Source organism: Tetrao urogallus, assembly GCF_951394365.1.
Source record: "Tetrao urogallus genome assembly, chromosome: 6".
NCBI classification, from domain to species: Eukaryota; Metazoa; Chordata; class Aves; order Galliformes; family Phasianidae; genus Tetrao; species Tetrao urogallus.
Genome location: NC_136819.1, coordinates 35,741,135 through 35,761,134, shown reverse-complemented (window position 1 = coordinate 35,761,134; position 20,000 = coordinate 35,741,135). Strand labels below are relative to the sequence as shown.

At 34.9% G+C, this 20,000-nt stretch overlaps 1 protein-coding gene across 6 annotated transcripts in view; it reads right to left on the bottom strand.

The window, feature by feature from the left end:
- The window catches only part of NPAS3 (neuronal PAS domain protein 3), a gene marked incomplete at both ends in the record, with an annotated part of 595,119 nt that overhangs the window by 101,620 nt on the left and 473,499 nt on the right, over positions 1–20,000 (bottom strand). The gene's annotated exons all lie outside the window — the stretch shown is intronic.

Sequence of the window (20,000 nt, the reverse complement as noted above, 5' to 3'; positions counted from 1 at the left end):
CTTAATTATTCTGTATTTGTCAATCTAAGGAAACTACACTCTGTGGGGAGATGAGAGTAAAGCATGTAGAAATCCCTCAGTAAAGACTGTGGGGAAATTCTAAACAAGCTGAAATGCAGAATAGTCCTTTTCTTAAGTGGTGGAGACATTTCAGGCTTCAGGTATTTGATTTTAAGGCTACAGACTATTGCCTTTCTTAAGTTCCACTGTCATGCTAGTCCATATAGTCATGCTCTCAGAATGTGAACTTTTCAAATACAGCAAGGTATGTCTGGTAATGAGAAGAGGTTGGGATAACACTGACAAAAGAAGTTTAATAGCTCTGTTAAAACAGTGGTGAATGCCATCATTCTGCAATGGTGCACAATGAGTATGCTGCAGGTTAAAAAAATGTTTCCTTTTCTAAAATACTTAGAGACTACTTAGAGATACTTAAAGTTTTATTCCTTTCGGCTCAAAGTGGTTCAGGTTTTTGTTTCTCCTTTACATCTTGTTTCACACTTTTTGGTTGGCAAACAGATACCTACAGCGATATCCACAGGCAGGGAGCAAGCTGCAAGTCTGCATCTTAATGGCAAATCCCTGCCAATTATCTTAAATCTAATTATAAATCTCTTTCTTGTAAAATTATAACCCTAGCCAAAAATAATCCACACCCCAAATAAAACATGGGTTACATTTTAAAATAGACTTCTCCCCAAGGTTAAATGTAATGTCTTGTTTGCATGTACTCCCACAAAATAAATGGTTCAGTTGCAGCAAGCAGTTTCTGTTTGGCTCATCCAAATTCTAAAAAGGAAGCTCATGCACCTTTAATAAAATCTACCAAGCAAACAAGTACTAAGTTGTACTCCACGCAGTATTATACTTCCAGGAGCTACATTATCCTACCTACAGTAACTATTTCATTCATCTTGTATTGTAACAGAGCACAAATCAGGATTCATAAATGATCAGTTTGTATCCTTTGGGAGGGAGGGATTACATGTAAATAATCCCTTTAATGTACGCATTGCCTCTAAGCATTTCACACAGCAATAAATTGGTAAACTGAATTTGAGCAATTAAGAAATTAAATGAAACTAATAAAATGTGTATTTTAATATTTCTTGATGGTTATTTGGGGATTAGTGAATATGAAAACAGCCACTCTCCTCCTGTATGAAGGTAAAATGGAGCAGTTTGATAAACTGCCAGACATTTGCTCTTTTTAAATCAAAATCCCTCTTTTGAAATACTTCAGTACATACTTCATTTCAGATTTGTGTTATAAATTACACTAAACAGTGAAGTTCAACTACCCATTTCAAATAGAAGTATCCCATTGTGAATGGCACCAAAAAGATATACCTCAGACAATGCTACTTTAAAAATTTTAAATCCTAAAAGGAAAAGCACTACGACAAAGGGAGCTTTGCTTTACTCATCTCCACTCCACACTCACCTGATCTCAACTCTCTAGACAAAAATCATGGTTCAAGGAAAGCTTGGGCATCAGTGAAGCAAAGTGAGGGAAATTGCAGCACAGTATCTATGGCAAGTACGTTATGAAGAGTAATGGTAAGGTTCCTTGTCACTGCTACCAAGCTGATGGAAACAGAATTCACATTTCTCGCATTTTTGCAAGTGTTCCTTTTAGGCATTTTACACATGAGACAAAACTGCTTTTGAATAATACCATTATTGTTCATTATTGTTACAAGATGTTGCAAATAAGCCTGCATACTTCCAGGGTGTGGAGAAATTAATGACACCAATGCTGTAAACATGAAAAGTGGGGGGAAAAAAAATGTAATTCGAAGTGCTGCTCTGAAACTAACACCTCCTTCCTTATGATGTTGGCCCATACCGTCAGAGGTAGATGGTGGTATGGCAGTAGAGGATAATTTTTCCCACCAATATTCCATTACATGTTATTGTTGTACAACAGAGGACAGCAGAGGGGACAGTCAGAAAGAATGGCATCTGACATGGGAGTATATATGAAGAGAAGGTGTGTCACTGAATTCCTCCACATGGAAAAATGACACCCACTGACATTCATTGACACTTGTTGAATGTTTATGGAGATGAAACGGATGTAAGCACAGCAAGGAAATAGGTACTACGTTTCAGCAGCAGCAATAGTGATGTGAAAGACAAGCCCTGTTTGGGACAGCCATGAAGACTGCTATCAGAGTGGCATGCAGGCTCTTGTTCATGGCTGGCAAACATGTATAGTTAATGGTGGTGACTGTAAAAAAAAATAGTGTTTTGTAACTGAGAACTTGCTCTATTAAATGGCATTATTGTACTCTTTTTATCTGTTGTTGTTTCCATGGAAATAAATAAGAGGCATTACTTTCAGACCGACCTACATATATTTTCCTTTTCGGCACGTGAAACTAACAAAATAGTTATGATACAATTTTTTCTTACTGCTAGTTTTCAGCTAAACTCAACGTCATTGAAAATGATGTGATGACACAGGTATACTGTTGAATAATATGCTAATGACAATAAAAAGAAAAATCCCACATTGCAACCTTTGTTGAGAAACATTTAAAGTAGTCAAGAACAACCTAATGCACAGAAGTGGCAGTTTAATAACATGATTATTTTCATCTTTAGCCTAAGAAATATAGGTTCAAAATGGAAATATCAGATTTTGAGAAGACCCTGTATAACTGCACAGGTTATGTCATACCATTCATAACACAGTTCAGCCTTTTTCAGATTAAAAGTTCTAGGTGTAAAAAAACCTTGGACATGAGGTGCAGACTTAGTAGATTTTTTTCGCCCTTCAAAGAAATTTATTTTGTACTCACTGGAAACTGACTCAGCAGCACACATTGAGTTTTAACCTTCTATTTGCTGTCGAGAAAGCAGCCTTTTCAGTGTTTTGAAAATCAACAAAACACTAAGCGTGCGCTTAACATTAAACTTGAGCTGCATTTTCCCCAAGGTAAATGGGATGCAAATGAACCCTTGGTTGTTGTGCTTAATACAGACACTCTCTATGCCTCTGAACTGTTTTGTTGCCAGCTGACTCTTACAACTGAGAAAGAGATGTCAGTTTCATAGAATATGGATTGGATCATTTTAAGCTAGTACCAGCAAAAAGAAAACAGTTCACTGAGAGGAAGAAATATGCCTGATAATGTCACCTCTGCAAGCTTCTTGGATTAGTGCATGAAAATGGGCACAAAGCCCTACTCTAGCTTGTAGTACAGTGACATACCTTGTATTTTACTTTCATAATCATTTGCAAAAACACAGCTGAATGAACAGCATGGAGCAGCTTGTGTTCATATCATATTATATAGCCTCTCAGTACTTCATGTCCAATAACACCTCTATGAAAATCAAGCTGCATTAGTCCTGCTTCTTTGTATAACACTTTGCATGACTACGAGTAGCAAGTGACAACAATTTCTCCAGTAACTGAGATTGATTATTGGTGCTTCAGCACATCCATAATCATGATGCATGCAGCACAGAGATGGAATTATTTTCATACACTGCCTTGATTGGTAGAAAAGACTTTTTTTAAAGTGAAGTGAATATTTATAGGATGTTTGCAATATGCTCTAGAGGAATGAGTATTGTGCTAGCTGTCAGATCTCTAGCCTACCGACTTGTGTGGCTCTGAGCACGCCATGCATGCTGACTACATTTGCTACAGTTCAGTCAATAGTCAGCACTAAGAAGATCTTACATCTACCACTGATTACCAGTCTGTAGTACTTGAGATACTTAGTACCCTGTTAGTAATAGTGAGAAAATGAAGTGAGCATGAGAACTAAGTGTAGTACAGGGTCGAAGGCATGGACAGGATGAATCTGGATTTTATTTCAGTGAAACTGATTTTACAGCTGTTTAACAATATTGACTTCAAAAGAGTTGCTGTAGATTGTTACTACTGAAGTGGTATGTATCTGTTTAGAGCAATGGGAAACAGTGCCTATCCTTCAATGGAAAAACTAGCTTGAAATTTTTTTTCTTTACTTTTATAGCATGTTCTACAATGGTTGTTGGTTTTGATTTGTTTTGTGTTTGTTTGTTTGTTTGTTTCTCATGTTGTTTCCAAGATACTAAAAGAATTTAATATTTTAAAGAAGCCATGAAGTCCTTTAAGATAAAAAATATCAGATAGTAGCATTTTATATTGCATAACTCTAAATTTTGTTGAATAATGCAACTATTTTGAAGTACAGGTAACTCTTCTAAATGAGAATTATCACATCCTGCTGAAGAAAACGAAGCAAGGATTAATTTACATTTTCTAACACAAAAGTTAAAGGCCTTTGCTGTTCTCCCTGTACTGTACTCAACAGCTCAACAGGGCTACCTGTGGCAAAACGTAGTGCTACAGTAAATCTCATTTTATTAAACAGAAAAATAGTACTTTAAGTTTGTGGAAGTCAACAGTGCTCTGTGCAGTCTTTAACGATTAAAGATTAATTAAGAAGTGATTAATTAAATAATTTTAAAGTGAAATATTGTGACAAATAGCAAAAGAAAAAGAAGTAATATACCTATGTCATACTGAATTTTCCTGTGTCATAATCAATCTGCCAAATTGTGGGTAGTTGAATACGCATTTACACTGCATTTTCAGGTTATTACAGCTCCCTCTTCATAACTTTTGCATATCATGATTTACATATATGATTATACTAAATATGGAACTGTTTTAGCAGAAACATTGTCATCTTTTCTACCTATCTTACTTTCAATTTTAGCTCAGGTATCACTAGCAAAGATACAGAAAGTGAAAGCCCTTCTTAATAAAGGTTTGTATATACTAACAGAAGAAGGAGAAAGAAAACTTTTCTTCAGTAGTGAACAGGAAATTATTCAATTACTGTGCACACATATATATATACACAGCAGCATGTAGCTCATTTAGCATGGGCTACCAAAAAAATCAATGAAATTACAGCAATTTTCATTAAACTGTTGACACCAGTGGAGGCACTTTCACTTTGATACAATGTGGGAATACTGAATGAGTTTCAAATTTACCTTTCAGAAAACATTGTAAGAAAAGTCTTTGCAATGTCTCCCCAAAGGCCAGGGTCAGCTTTTCAAAAGCAGTCTTTGATTCTGGATGCTCAGCCTGGGACAGATCTTTTGAAAATTTTGCCGTGGATGTAAAATTTGTAATCCCTTTATGTTATGCAGCTATCAACTACAGTTTACCTACAGAGATAGGGTGAGGATTTGTTGCCTTCTGCAGCTCACATAAAGAGGCACCTAGTCCATCAGGAGCAAGGCAGCTAACACATGCATTGGCTACTGGAAAGGCATCTTTGGACACCTGCTTTTGCTCAGCTAAGCTCCCATTTTGTCTCATACCTTTGTTTTTATTTTCTCTTCATCCTGTACAGGGATGGCCCACGGCAGTTCTTCACAACCATATATAACCTGACAATGAAGGAATTAAAGTTCTTCCTATGAGCCTCTGGGACTCTGTGCCAGAGTGGAAAGGAGCCCTTTCAGAGTCTTAATGGCCTTGAGGTCTAAACCCTGAGTGAGACCCTGGTTTTGTGGGAGAAGGTCTCTAAATTAAGGTCAATTCTTTGATAGCATCTGTTTTTACACATATAACAGGGTATATTTGATCACTACACAGAACGAAATTGAGGTACTAGCACTGTGATTTCACATCTTTCTTAACACATTTTCTGAAATACATATTCATTTTCCAAAACTGCATAACAGAAGAAAAGATTTTGCTGTTTCTTTGGGAAAGAGAAAAGATTTCTCAATCACTTTTTCTTAACCACTGTTGAAAATATTCCCAAAACTCCTTTTTTCATTAGAACACTTGTCCTGACTTACAGTCACAATGTTTGGAAGTGGAACAGCAGTGTTGTCTTCTGCTGTAGAATAAATTTCCTTCCTTCTTCAGAAAATCCTTTTTTCTCACAGAGGGAATAAATCTAGTTTAATTTTCCATTTGTTTTACAGCAGCAAAATGAATGACCTTGCTTCAATTACATTTACAGTAAAAATACCATTTATAGTATATGAGGAAAGTGCCTTTGGTTGTTTTATTTATGAATATTGATTTCTGCATGAAGATAGTATTTGTGCTGTACTTTTTTGGTGAATGAGCTCTAATATTAGCTCTTAGTTAAGCCCCAGCTGGCATTGCATAAGATACTGCTGAGGGTCTAACAAAGACCCCATTGTACCATTCAATAAAAAAGGATGAAAATGATATAGTTCTCTCTAAGAGTCAGTTCTCACTCATATTGATGCCTCCAAGAGTTTTATAATCAGAAATCAGCAGTGTTTTCATCAGGTATTTTAGCTATAGCTTTGGAGTTAAATAATAACCATAATCAGCAAGAAGAAAAGAATCCTCCCCAAACTTACTTCCATGCAAAATCTGTGACTCCTACCCCTTTCTTTTGACCAGTTTCAAGTGCATCAAGTGTTTTGCTTTGCATTTCTTTAAGTGCTAAAAGTACTCGAGTTACGCTTGTTGTTTTCTCCATTTTTTAGTTGTTCAGTCCTTGGTGTTTCGCTATAGAACAGGCAAGGGTAGAGAGCAGAAGTATATTAGCTGCCCCTACACTGTACCTGAAAGAAGCATTCATAGTATAGATATGTTTTGCTCCTGTAGTATGCAGCTGCTGGTGAGATGCTAATAAGTGCTATGAGTGCTGCTTTTCCTCCACTATGTACATCTGGCCCCGGAAATGGAATGGAAATCACTAACAGTAAATAAACTAATTAGCCCAGCCATCACCATCCACAGACACCCACAAATTTCCCTTAAAAACAGGAATTTTAATTTGTTCAGGTTTACACATTCTAAGAAAAATATTGCACGTATTAGTATTAGTTTTGCCTTTCCTATGAAGCATTGAATAGGATTCAGGTTAATTATGGCACTACATCAAATTACTTGTATTTAGGGAAAAAATACAAAAAGGATAAGTATTCAAAAATACCAAAATGCAAAAAAAAAAAACCAACAAAAACAAGTGGGAATGCAAAGAGTCCAAGGTGCATGGATGGCTTTGGCTTAAAGGGAACACAATACAGAGAGCCTTTCATTTTCAAAGCAGTTTGTAGAGCAACTGGACTAAATAGAGCTACTGTATTCAAATATGGCATCTACTAGGCATTCAGAAATAGCTCAAACCTTGTCTGGGATAGTTGGTCTTTTTTAGATAGGAAATGTTTCACAGGGCATTATTATTTTATTTTATTTTATTTTAGCCATGTAATGCTCTGTCAGAGTGCTCTTGGAAAAAATACCGAGACAAAAATGAAAAATATGGGCCTCAGTTCTGGCTTTTCAAATGGTGGCACTGGGCTGGACTGTCTCATTGCGCTACGGTGTATTTGTATATGTAATGGGCCAGCACTTTCCAATAGTATGCATATCCAATTCTGAATCCAACACAGTTTGATCACCAATGTAAATAAAGAAAGAAGCAAACAAATACATTTGGAATAAGATCTATCAAAAAATTTACAAATTTTGATAGATTGATTTGGGCTGGATAAGAAAGTAGATCCATCTGATGTGCCTTCAGTTAAAGGAAGGAGACCAGCAAATGTGATGCAGTTGCTTGCTTCCTATTAAATAGTCAACTTTTAAAGATTCACTCGATGACCTGAGAGCATGTATGTTCTCCCAGCTCTGACATTTCCACTTGGCAGCCATGTTATTTTATTAGCACAGTGTCAGCAAACTGGATATGTTGCTTTGATTTTCACACATTATCCACTGTATTTATTATGAGCGCAAGTACCTTAAAGAACCATTTAGAGAACTGACTTGACCTCATGAGAAAAAAGGAAGCAACAAGCCGTTAGTAAATATTTGCAGAAAGTCTTGGAATGTTGGAAATTGCCCAGTGCAAAGAGAGTTGATGTGAGACATATCATAAGCGGTTAGAATGTGATGCACTTATTTAATCTGATTCATTAGGCCATTTTCTAAGTTCTATCAGCAAACACATCTGTGTAGCTTACCACACCCTTTTATTTAGCTCGAAGAAAACTACAGAAAATCAAAATTACTTAAAAAAAGATGAAAACTTATCAAATGTAAAATTAGATTAAGAGTCAATCAAAATCCAACTGTGAATTTATCATTTCAATGAATTTCAATGAATGGTTTAAAATCTGTTCGAAATCTATCTGAAAATGAATATGTAATAATACAGACATATCTCTTTTTCAAAGCTGGTATTGTCAGATGTATTCTGTGCATTATAATTCATGAACAGGGTACATGACTATTTGAGAAGTATTAAAATGAGCTGACTTTTCAATACAAGTGTCTTGACAATAAGTTTTTCTATTCTTGGCAATTCAGAAATGTAGACAATTGTGCTAGAAAAATAATATGTATTGTAATATTCATTGTACAGTAGTAGTATAGTAAGTGGCAATTCTGGACATTACAAGAGACATAAGGATTATTTTCTGTGATTGCACAGAGAATACTTGGATTTCTTGTGAAGCTTTTGCATTGGAAATGAGATTCATCAGTCTGAACAGGGCAGGGTTACAGCCCTTAGCAACATGCTTATTTTGTAGAAGGTCACTCAATAATAACTTCCTCTGCCCTCCAAGCTTATTAAGACTGACTGGCATATATTAATGAAAACACCTGATTCTCCAACCATAAAACCCAGACAAAGACTTTATTTTAATATTAAGGAAGGAACCCTTAATTAGCAGGGTTTCAAAAATGTCAGCTTCTTCTATTAGCTGTTCTGGTCCATCAAAGCCATAATCCCTACTGTCAAATTTCATCACATGATAGGCAGTTTGCTAGCTATCTTTTCTTTTCTTTTTTTTTTTTTTTAAACTAATCATACTGACTGAAGCTTTTTATTTTGCCATCACATTTAACAAGTTTGCATGCATTTCATTGTTACATTGCTGATTTTACTCCTTTCAAAGTCTGCATGTGTCAGCTAAAAGAAAAAAAAATCCAAGGAAACATCAAATATTACATATTGATACATAGACATATAATTAAAGACTTTTGGGGAGAGTTCTCATTCATAATATTGATTCTTTTCTTGGGCATGCAGATGTATGTCTGTGAAAACATGAATAAAAACCACCGTTCACAGATGAATTTCCATTTCAGACATGTTAAGAGAAAAAAAAGAACAAATACTTGAAAGATTATGAAGACCTTTGAAGAACTGTATTCTTTAGGATTAACCCACAGTATACCTGCATGCTATATGAAATTTGTTCAAGTAGATACTGCTTACACTGACCTTCGAGACAGATTATGTCAAATTTTACTGGAATAAACAAATCAATATTTAAAAGACTTATATTCTAACAATATCAACTTAAAAATTCATTTCATAGAAAACCCGATCTATTTCTTTCTCTTAAAAATAAGTGAAAGAAGGTTACTACCTTGTCCACAGACTTCTAAACCTACCTGTCTCAACCATCACAAACACTGTTTGGTGATTCGATAAAGCTATATTTCCCAAATCAGGAAAAATTTAGCTCATCTATGTAAGTTTATTCTTCTTGCACAGGAAAAAATATAAGTAAGTAGAATTTGTAGGATGAAAATGCAGAAAGAACAAGTATGCTCCCATAATCTTTTCATGCCTACTTTTTCTTCAAACTTTTCATTTAAATTTTGAAGATTTTTTTCTTAATAACTGATGTAACACTGCGTAACACCTATATTGTAAATGTTATCATAAAATTAAGGACATTTGGTATTGAAGACATGGCTGGATCCATATTCCAATATTCTGGAATATTCTGGAAAAATAAGTAATTTCTGGCATGGAAGAATATGGGTAACACTGTCATTCTGAATTAGGAGGTCTTATAAAGAGTAAGTCAGAGACAGTAAGTGAGATATATGGAAGTTCACTTCTGTTTAGACTGATACATAAGCAAGAAACCTGGGCACTGAAATACAACTGCACTTCTTGGTAGGAAGGGAAATATTTAGGAGGAAATAATCCGAGATTCAAAATTACAGAAGCCTATGGAAATCTTCAGAAGAGATGAGAGAGAAATAATGGAACTGAATGGAGCTGAACTCAGAGAAACATCAGCAGAACAGCAGAAAATTAAAAGCTACTAAAGAAGCAGAAAATTAAGAGCTACTAAAGAAGATACACAGAGAGTAATCAGGAATGTGACCCCTGAGAAATTGGGAAAAAAAAAAAAAAAGAAAAAAAAAGATGTGGAGATTCTGGAAGATAATCATAAATATAGACAATAAAATTCAATTAAAAAAGAACAGCAAAATGTATAGGTGTCTTCACTAATTGTTTCACAAAGTATACCTTGGATATATAACTTAGGCAATACTCAGTGAAAATATACTTCCAACCTCAGGAAAATAATTCCTTTTATACCTTTTTTCTTCTCACTACTAATAATTGCTATATTGCTAATAATAAACCTATGTGTGTCAATTCAGGACCCATGAAACACTGTCTTTTTGTACACATCTGAATTAATTAATAAAACATTATAAAATTAAATTATTTTATCAGATTAACCTTGATTGGCTGCTTCCTAAAGATATTTCCTAACTGAATTTACAGCTAGCTACTCCAAACCTTTTCATGGCTTTAAGTGACTTTCAAAATTTACTTGTATGATTTTTGTCTCCATTTAATTAATTAATTTAGAAATGAAACCCAGTGTTTAGAACTGTCAAGTTCCTTGCCTTTCCCATCTAAGCATCTCAGGAGTGGAGCAACAGTAAATGGCAACAAGATAATAAGGCAAACATATGAAGTTCAATCTTTTCTTCATCATCACTTGCAATATTTAATAACTAAAAAATGGGGGGAAAAAAAGAAAGAGCAAAAGAAACCTAAATTAGCTGCAGGCTCTGAACAGTCTTGTCTTATAAAGTCCGTGACAACTAAACTCAGGATTTAAAACTGTTTCTCCTCTAACAATCTCCAACTAAAAATTATCGTACAACTAAAACATCCATGACCCAGTTATTATGGATGTGTCACCGTAGGGTAAAATGCATAAAACACAATCCCTAACCAAACCATTGGTAACAAGTAAGCATTTATTTTTCATATGGTAGAAATTAGGTCAAGGGACTGGAAGTCCAGGCTTGTAACTTTTTAACTATGAATCACTCAGATAACTGTACAGACTAATATTCCCTTCATGTGAAGTGTCTCTACTGCTATTTCCTGAGCTCTATTGTACATTCTGAGAACTAACTGAGTAATGGTAAATGTGTAAGAACACGAGAGATGCAATACTTCAATTAGCCCAGCGGCTTACCTAGACTAGGGTACTCTCTCCAGCAGTGGATGCACGAGTTGCTATCATGCAAAATGAATGGCCATGTTCTCCACAATATTCACAGCTGTTGCACTGCAGAGTACATTTATTCCTATTCCCGTTAGCACTTCTTTATGAGTTTGTTGTTTATGAATGTCTAATCCATATTTGCACAAGTGAACATTACCTGCGCACAACTTCACATTACAATAAATTCAAAAGCGTCAATTTCTTTAATCTGTTTTAAACTGATCCTCTCATATATTCAATGAGTGCTTCCTACTTACTGCTGCAGGATTTTGTGAACAACAGGCCTGCCTCAATTCTCTATTCTTTTGATCTTGAAAATTTTAATTGTAACACCCTCTTTGTCTTCTTTCCATACGGAAAAATCTGAGCCTTTTTCTGTCTTCCTGTAATGCAGCTGTTCCATCTCCTTGGTCATTATACTTACTCTTGTTTGTACTCTAGGGAGTACAACAGCTTACAGTACTCTAGATACCGAGCTTTTATGAAATGGTGAAATCCTTCTGACTTGGCCTCAACATCCTTTCTCATGATACTCAACATTTTGGCTGATATTGCACATTCACATGATGATTGCAGAGAATTAGCCACAGTGATTTCAAGATGTCTTTCTCGAGTTAACATGCTCCAATTGAGCATGTTAACATGCTTTCTGAATTGTTAGGGTCAACAGTGCCTCTGATCCAAATGGCTGAAACTACTATTGGTCTCTGTCACCATTTGGCTCTGACACTATGACAGTGTCTTAAATCTCATATGTCTTAAATCTCATATGTTCTATAATCATACTTTCCATCTCCATTTCTTCTCTGAAAAATCTGCAGTGTTGCCTAGCTGTTGGAATCCAGACTTTATAACATGGTAACTTCTATGTTTGACTAGGACTTTCTAAGACTCTATTTAGCATAATGCTAGCATTTTACTGTAATTTGTTGAAAATCATACTGTGTATATAATATTAATATATCTTATTGTATGTTAGATGCAGATGGTGTATTTATGTATTAATGATACTGCAAGGGACAATAATATCTAAAAGGGAGGAAAAGAAAAAAGACCAGAAGGATAAGGCAATTTGCAGGAAAATTAATATAATATAATCAAATTTTTAAGTAGCTACAAATCAGGGTTAGAAATTCTAGCTTGTCTTCTTTGGAGCAATATACTTTCGTGGACTGGAATGGTTGGCTTTTTATTGACAGGCAGGAGAATTCAAAATTCTTCATTGGGAAGAGAAAGTCAGCCTGCTGGCAAGGTAAACAGTATCACTTTTATATGTAGTGTGCACAATTACTACTAGTGTATTAAATTGGTGCTGCAAATAAAGCTGTGATCTTTCCTTGCCAAAAGGAGCATTAAGTTTTCAGCATTTGTGTCTTGGGAAAGGTTGCAAAATGAATAAGCCAGAGAGAAATGAGCAAGTATACTGCTTTGAAGAACTGGTAAATCACTGAAATTAAGAGGTAGGAAGTTAGATTCAAAGAGTTCAGTATGACATCTTGTTCTGTGCTTTTTCAATTACTGTAAGAAAGAACTAAAAGGAAACTAAATGAGATGTATGAGTATGCAGCCAAAAATATTAAATATATTGCTAAGGATACACAAATTTTCAATTTCTCTTTTCAAAGTTGGTTTATATTTTTAAAATTCTCTTTGAAGGGCTCTTCATAAAATTGAAAAATGCTCTTGTAAGTATTTTTATGCATTGAACTTAGATTAACTTACTTTCAAAAGAAGGTAAAAGATTGCTAACAAACACTGCACAGTACAAGTGTAGTCCAAGCTATGATTTAATTCTTTCTCCTATACTTAAGGCTCTCTTAATGGATTTTTTTTGTGTTTGGAAGCATACAGACACACACACACAGAGGCTGCTTTGAAGATGAGCTTGTACACAAAATAATCTTCATCTGCATTGTTATCAATTAAATTGCCATCAGCACTGCAGACACCTCTGGCAGGGTTCCAAGCTCCAAAGAGGTTGGATTGACTCGCAGTCCTAGAAATAAAGGTCACACTGAGTCTCACCTTTGCAGTACTGATAGAGGCCCTATATAAATCACTCAAAATATAAATATTTATTTATCAACAGTTGGCTAGTCAACAGCATGGTGTGGTCTGCACATATTTCATAAAGCAGATGAAGCAGATGGTTTACATTTCCTGAACTCAAGGCAAAAGTCAACACTACATGATGCTAACCTTGTAAGATTTTTTTACTTCTTCTTTGCCATAATTATCAGAGATTCCACAAAATAAATGGGTCAACTTCCAACTAGTTAGGGGGCTATTCTAATGTTTTTTATATTCAACTGAAGAAAAAGGAACTGCCTAACAGTTGCCACACAGTCATATTGTGGTCTATCCAGAATTCAAGATAACTTTTTAAGCGTGATGTTATCGATACCAGCTTCAGAATACTACCACAATTTCACAATTTTTTTGAGCCTGCAATGGCTCTCCATTATCCTGATAAGTGGGCAGCCATTTCAGTTCTCTCTGTATTGATAGAGCTGTGAAGGAGAATTAGATTTCAACACTTATGTAACAGAGATTAATTGATTGATTAGATCATTAATTAAAGTTTCCACTAAATTCTCTTTTTAAAAAGCACAGGATTGTGGATCCCCAGGGTTTTAACTAACCCTTGAAATCACAAACAAGAGAATGCATAACTAAACATTGTATCTTATCTTGTGAAGTATAATTAAGCCAGTAGATGCATTACTATGAAGGAAAACATTTTTTAATTCTTTCAAAACACTCCTTCTTTCTTTCTTTCTTTCTTTCTTTCTTTCTTTCTTTCTTTCTTTCTTTCTTTCTTTCTTTCTTTCTTTCTTTCTTTCTTTCTTTCTTTCTTTCTTTCTTTCTTTCTTTCTTTCTTTCTTTCTTTCTTTCTTTCTTTCTTTCTTTCTTTCTTTCTTTCTTTCTTTCTTTCTTTCTTTCTTTCTTTCTTTCTTTCTTTCTTTCTTTTTTCTCTTTTAATCTTCAAATGTCAGAAAACAGTGTGAGATTTTTGGGCTCTCCTCACTGCAATAGAGAAACAACCACCAACTATAGCTAGTGTATATGTATACACTATATATGTATATATATATATGTATATATATATACATATATATATGTATATGTATATACATACATGTATATGTGAGTGTCTGTTTGCATGCATGAATTTCTGCATGGGTTTGTATTCTAATCATTTTTAAGAAAAGAAAAAAAGTAAAAACATGACTTAGGTTGTTTTAGATTTGATCTAGTGTGGTCTACATAGAACTTCCAGCCACATAATGTTTCAGAGTTCTGTGGAAAAATAAAAACAGCAAGTGGCCTTTCAGATAACCCATAATTAAAAGCAATTTTGAGCTGTCTTTTCAGGGAAACTACCCAGGGGAGGTATTTGCTACCTGTATGACCTTCACGATTGTGAGTCCTTGGCAGTGTCAGCGACCCTCTGAACTGAATTCAAAACTAATCTCTAATAGAAAAAGAGAAACAGAATTCATGCAAATCATATTAATTCCAACATTTCCCCAGTGAGCTGGGTATAAACTACAGCCTAATTAAATATTTTTTAACGATGTGAGTAATTTTTGCCAAGGGGCGGATTCAGGGGAAAATTTAATATGAGATCACAAAAGCTGTTCCCAGCGTTGATTCTGTAAATTAATGACTATCTGCCTTATGATAAAAACATGCTGCCAAGAATGAAAATGAAGTCAGCAAAGCTTGCAGTATTTGTCTAACAACCAAATATACAGAATGCAAAACTTTAAAGGATATGGAAAATTTCCATTGTCTGTATGATCTGTTCTTGATAAAGATGCATGACACTGATTGTATAAAGCTGTTCTATATTATACAAAACTATCAGCTATTATTAGCTATCATTAATATACTGTTAGCCAGCGTTAAGAACTTCAGTGAATTGGTGCCAAGCACCAACATCAAGACTGCGAGAGGTATTTACCTATATGTGGGTAGGAAAAATGTGCTGTGATCCTTTCATAACATGTTTATCTATAAGACACACTGAACACTGCACAGTTTCTCAGTTACTCACAACTATCCATCCATCTTCCCAAACACTTAAAAAGACTTTATCACTGTAGTATCTGGGCACCAATCTCAAGTGCTTGTCAAAAAGAAAATCTCATTAAACCAGTGTTATTAGTTCTTTTGAATAATAAATGCACAAACATTAAAACTATGATCAAGAAAAACTGTATGAAGAGGCAGGAATTATTGATGCATCAGTCAGGCCAGCTTTTTATCATGATTTGGAAATTAAGCAGTAAGCATTATGTGACTGAGAGGCTGCTGTATATGAGAGGCTGCTTTAAAGTTTATTATTAGACTGGATACTGAAGATATTCAAATGCAGAATCCTCTAGTTAACCAATAAAAGACTCCTTACTTATAAAAAGACAGATGGTTAACACCAAGGAGTTGCAAAGCATCACCAGATGACAGGTGAGTAGGACTTCAGGTGCATCCTGGTCAAGAGGCCAGCCCATAGTATGGACTTCACAGCCCTTTTTGTTTAAATTTTTGCCAGCGCTGGCCACTGAGACAGAATTTACAGTTTTTCAATTAGAAGGTCATTCCGTGCTAACTAGCATGCCATTGCCTCATTATAATCATAAAATTAGTGAGAAAAGACCAGCATGAATAATACCAAGGAGCTAATCTGAAAGGTGACGAGGTGCTATTTCCTTGTTTCATTAGAGATGGCAGCAAAGATTGCTGTTTAGAAAGAAATATTTTGCTTCTCATGCACGATTCTCTTAGGAAAGAAATAATTTCAAGTTGCAACAGAATAAACAAATAAATAAGTAAATAAACAAATAAAAATAGAATTTCTCTCCAGCTTGACAGAGGAAAATTTACAACTATGGGACAGTGTAACTTAAGACATAGCTCTATATATTGAGAAAAGCATGTGCAAGAATAAGTTTCAAAGCACTGTAACAGGTCTGTTAGTTTTTTTAATTTGACCTTCATCGTATTACCTCTTTTTTTTTAAAGTTAGTAAAGGTTTTGAAATAATAACAAGTCAGAGAATCAGTTAATATGAAAAATATCTTAGGATATTAATTTGTTATTTGAAAACTGAGAAAGTCATTGAGGCTTCAGTATGCCTGTGAATGTGCTGCAGATTATGAATCACTGCTGCACAGAACTGAAAACTACAAAAAGGAAGAGGACAATGGTAAAAACCCCGCAAGATCACTTGCGAGAAAGAAAACTACTCAGTCTTTCATATTTCCAGCCACAGAACATACTGTCTTCCGAAGGGCCATGGAACTCCATACAATACACAAATAGAGAAACTACACATCAGGATTATAAATAATTTCAAAACACATCATTTTAAATACATTCCACTAATTAAAGCCTGAAAATTGGTTGTTTGAGTTCTGTAAAGCACATAACATCCTTTAGGGAAAACCAGTATTTTTTGCTAAGGAGTGGTATTAAGTTGTAAGCCACTAAAACGGGAAAAGAATTGTAGAAGGCATGACATAATTTTTAGAGGGAATACTTGCTGTAAGATTGTAGCAAAACTTACAGTTTAATGCCAGCTATTCTCTGCGGTTACTCACTAGGTTCAGTAGGTTCAGTCCCATTCTCCAAGAACTCTGCTCTTTTCTAGATAGACTCTCCATCTATAGTCAGCAGCCCCTCATGAACACACACATCCAGCTAGCAGCAGTCTTGACCTGTAGTTTTGACTGACCTGCTTAAGCAGCTTAAAGAGAAACTATCATCCAACACTGAGAGGCTGAGGCCCTATGTGGTAAAGAAGTCCAACTGAACTGTTCCTTGCTCTCATCACCTGTTTTATTTGGCAAAAAAGATTCAGACAGTCATAAAGAGGTTTTATTGTACATGTGAAATAATCAGAGGCTTTTTCTCTGTCTTTTCCCAGATAACAAAAGAAAGTTGGAGCAGAACAAGAAATTCAAGTTTTCCAGGTCCTCATCACTGACCTTTCTTTTCTGGCTAAGCAATCACATGCAGAAGGGACAGAAAAAGGATGTCTAATCATTTATTTTTTTTAATGTCTTTAATAGAATCTTATAAAAATGTTCAGATTGCAGCAATGAAAGAAATGAGAATCGATGAAGTAATGTAAAGAAGCAACTTTGCAGTATCTACCATTTTCATATTACGCAGCTGTAGTTGAGAGATAGTATGATAAAAACATTCCAATATTTACTCCTCTGTGCATCATTAATGCCCAAATATATCATTATATAGAAGTAAATTTGATAAAAACAATAAAAATATTCCAAAGACTAATCTAAAATAGGTGTCTATGTACCTTGAGAATCAGAGCCTGAATAACTGAATTGATTTTAGAGTCTAACTAAACTAAAGATACACAGAAGATAATTTCAATTGTGCAGTTCATTTTGTGGATGGAAAAATACATATGTATAATCTCAAAGAGGTAAGATAAATCAGGCCAAAGTTATTTGGGAATATTAACTCTAGTACAAATAGTTTGGCCAAATAACAAATAAAATCAGGTATAAAGCATAAAGAAACAAATGGAAACCAGCAAAATGTTGGGCGTCTGGATGACGTGCTGCGTGATATGGTTTAGTACTAGTGGTGGCAATGGTGACGAGGAGATGGTTGGACTGGATGATCTTATAGGTCGTTTCCAACCTTGTGATTCTTGTGATTCTTGTGATTCTTGTGATTCTTGTGATTCTTGTGATTGTGATTCTTGTACAGCGAGCATAAAATTGAACAACTGTGCTAAGTTCTCTTCCTTTACTCTCTTAAAACCTGGAAATTCTGAGAATGATTTATCTAAACTGATCTTCTGTGTCTTTAATTTCTGGATGCCAGTTATTTTTTATGGGACTATTCATAGCTATGTGAACTACTAACTTTTTGTAGGGTTGCCAGCTTGCATAACTTAACTTGAAGTAACTTCATCTTTTCCATATGGTCCTAGACTCTGAAATCACATGACTAGTACAGAGTCTCAGTTTTCCTCTAAAGACAGAGAAAGTTTCTAGTCAAGGTTGCAATGGAAAGCTAAAAGTTGAAAAATCTAGGAACTAAAATAAAGTTTACATTCCTGCTGATTAAGGCAAGCACTCCTCACCTTTTTTTTTTTTTCCCCTTTGTCTAACACATACTTCACATTACTGACATCCCTTTGGTATCAGTTCTGTTTTGTTTAGATTTTGAAGGGCCTGATCCACTACTTATTGATGTTGAGATGTCATTTTTTGACATCTTGAATCGCATCCACAGACCACAGCACAATGAGGGTGATAATTTTAAATGGAATTTTGTTCCATAACAAAGCTTTAAAGACAGCTTATGCTGTGAAATTCTTGCAACTAATCAACATTTGTTAGATTTTTTGCATGCAAGGCAGAATACTTCAATGAAGTGTCTGGTGCTCCCTGCTTTCAGTTTATTTATGAAATGAGATTTTGAAACATTACTGGCAGACTTCTTGATACACCAGAGTGTAATGCTGTAGTGTCTAGGAAGCATAAAAAGCCCTTTTAAAGATTCGAAGATGAGCTGTACACTATTGCATTGCGACTGTAGATTTCACTTGCAATTCTGTACACCAACCTCTTCCCTTCTCTGTTGTTTATTACGCAGTTTGGCTTCTGGATGGGTGGGTAAAATCTACAGCAGCTGCAGTTACAAGCAGTCTCAAACCTTGAATATTTAAACAGGTTTTTGCACATCCTACTAAACACAGCCATTTATTCTAGTTAATAAAAGAGTGTGCTACCTGGTATGTTCCTCCTTCACGAAGATGAAACTCCACTTCCCACAGTTTCAGTAATCACTGCTTATGCCTTTACCTTAACTAGTAAGTTATGCATCTATTTTGTTAGACCTTGTAAAAAAAAATTGATATATTAACATTTGCAGTGGTGTCCTCTAATGCATAGCAAATTAGTTCTAAATCTTTAAAATACATTTTTACAATTTTGGCTCTGTTGCCACAGATTTTAACTGGGCTAAATTACATCAAAACACATGGTAAGTAAATATAATTAAATTGTCCATCTACTGGCTTGTTCTGAAATAAACAAGAGTTTTCCAATCACACATGCACATATTTCTTAATTTTAAGAGAAAGGATTTGTCAAGGGGTTCTGCTTTTCTCCTTCAACCTCACAAATCATTACTAACTTCTTGTAGCTTCTGAAAAAGGCTGCAAAATTTCAGTAGCCATTCTACAATGTACTCCAAAAAGCTCAAATTCAATCAATTCAGTTCACCAGCTTTCAGAACTGGTTGAACACCCTCTTAACACTGCAAGGGAAGTGAATATAAATTCAATGAATGGAATGACTGCATTAGGAAAACTGTGGGCTAATGTAGGCTGCATATAGACAAATAACAGGATAATTACAATGGACTCACATATATGTCTGCAGCTTCAAAAAAGCTGTGGCTGCCTGTACATATAATGAATTTTCCCATTCACTTACACTATTATAAATAATTAAAGTTGGGTCTGAATATTATATGCTTGCTATTTAATACCAAAATAAATATTTTGAGTCTATTTGTAGCATCAATATAGATAGCACTGCCATTAAATATGCAAAGTTTGATCACCCCTTTAATTCCAAATTATAGCATGCATCCTTACAATGGCACTTTATTCACCTAAGTATGAAATACCATGTTCCCTTCTGTTCTAAGAC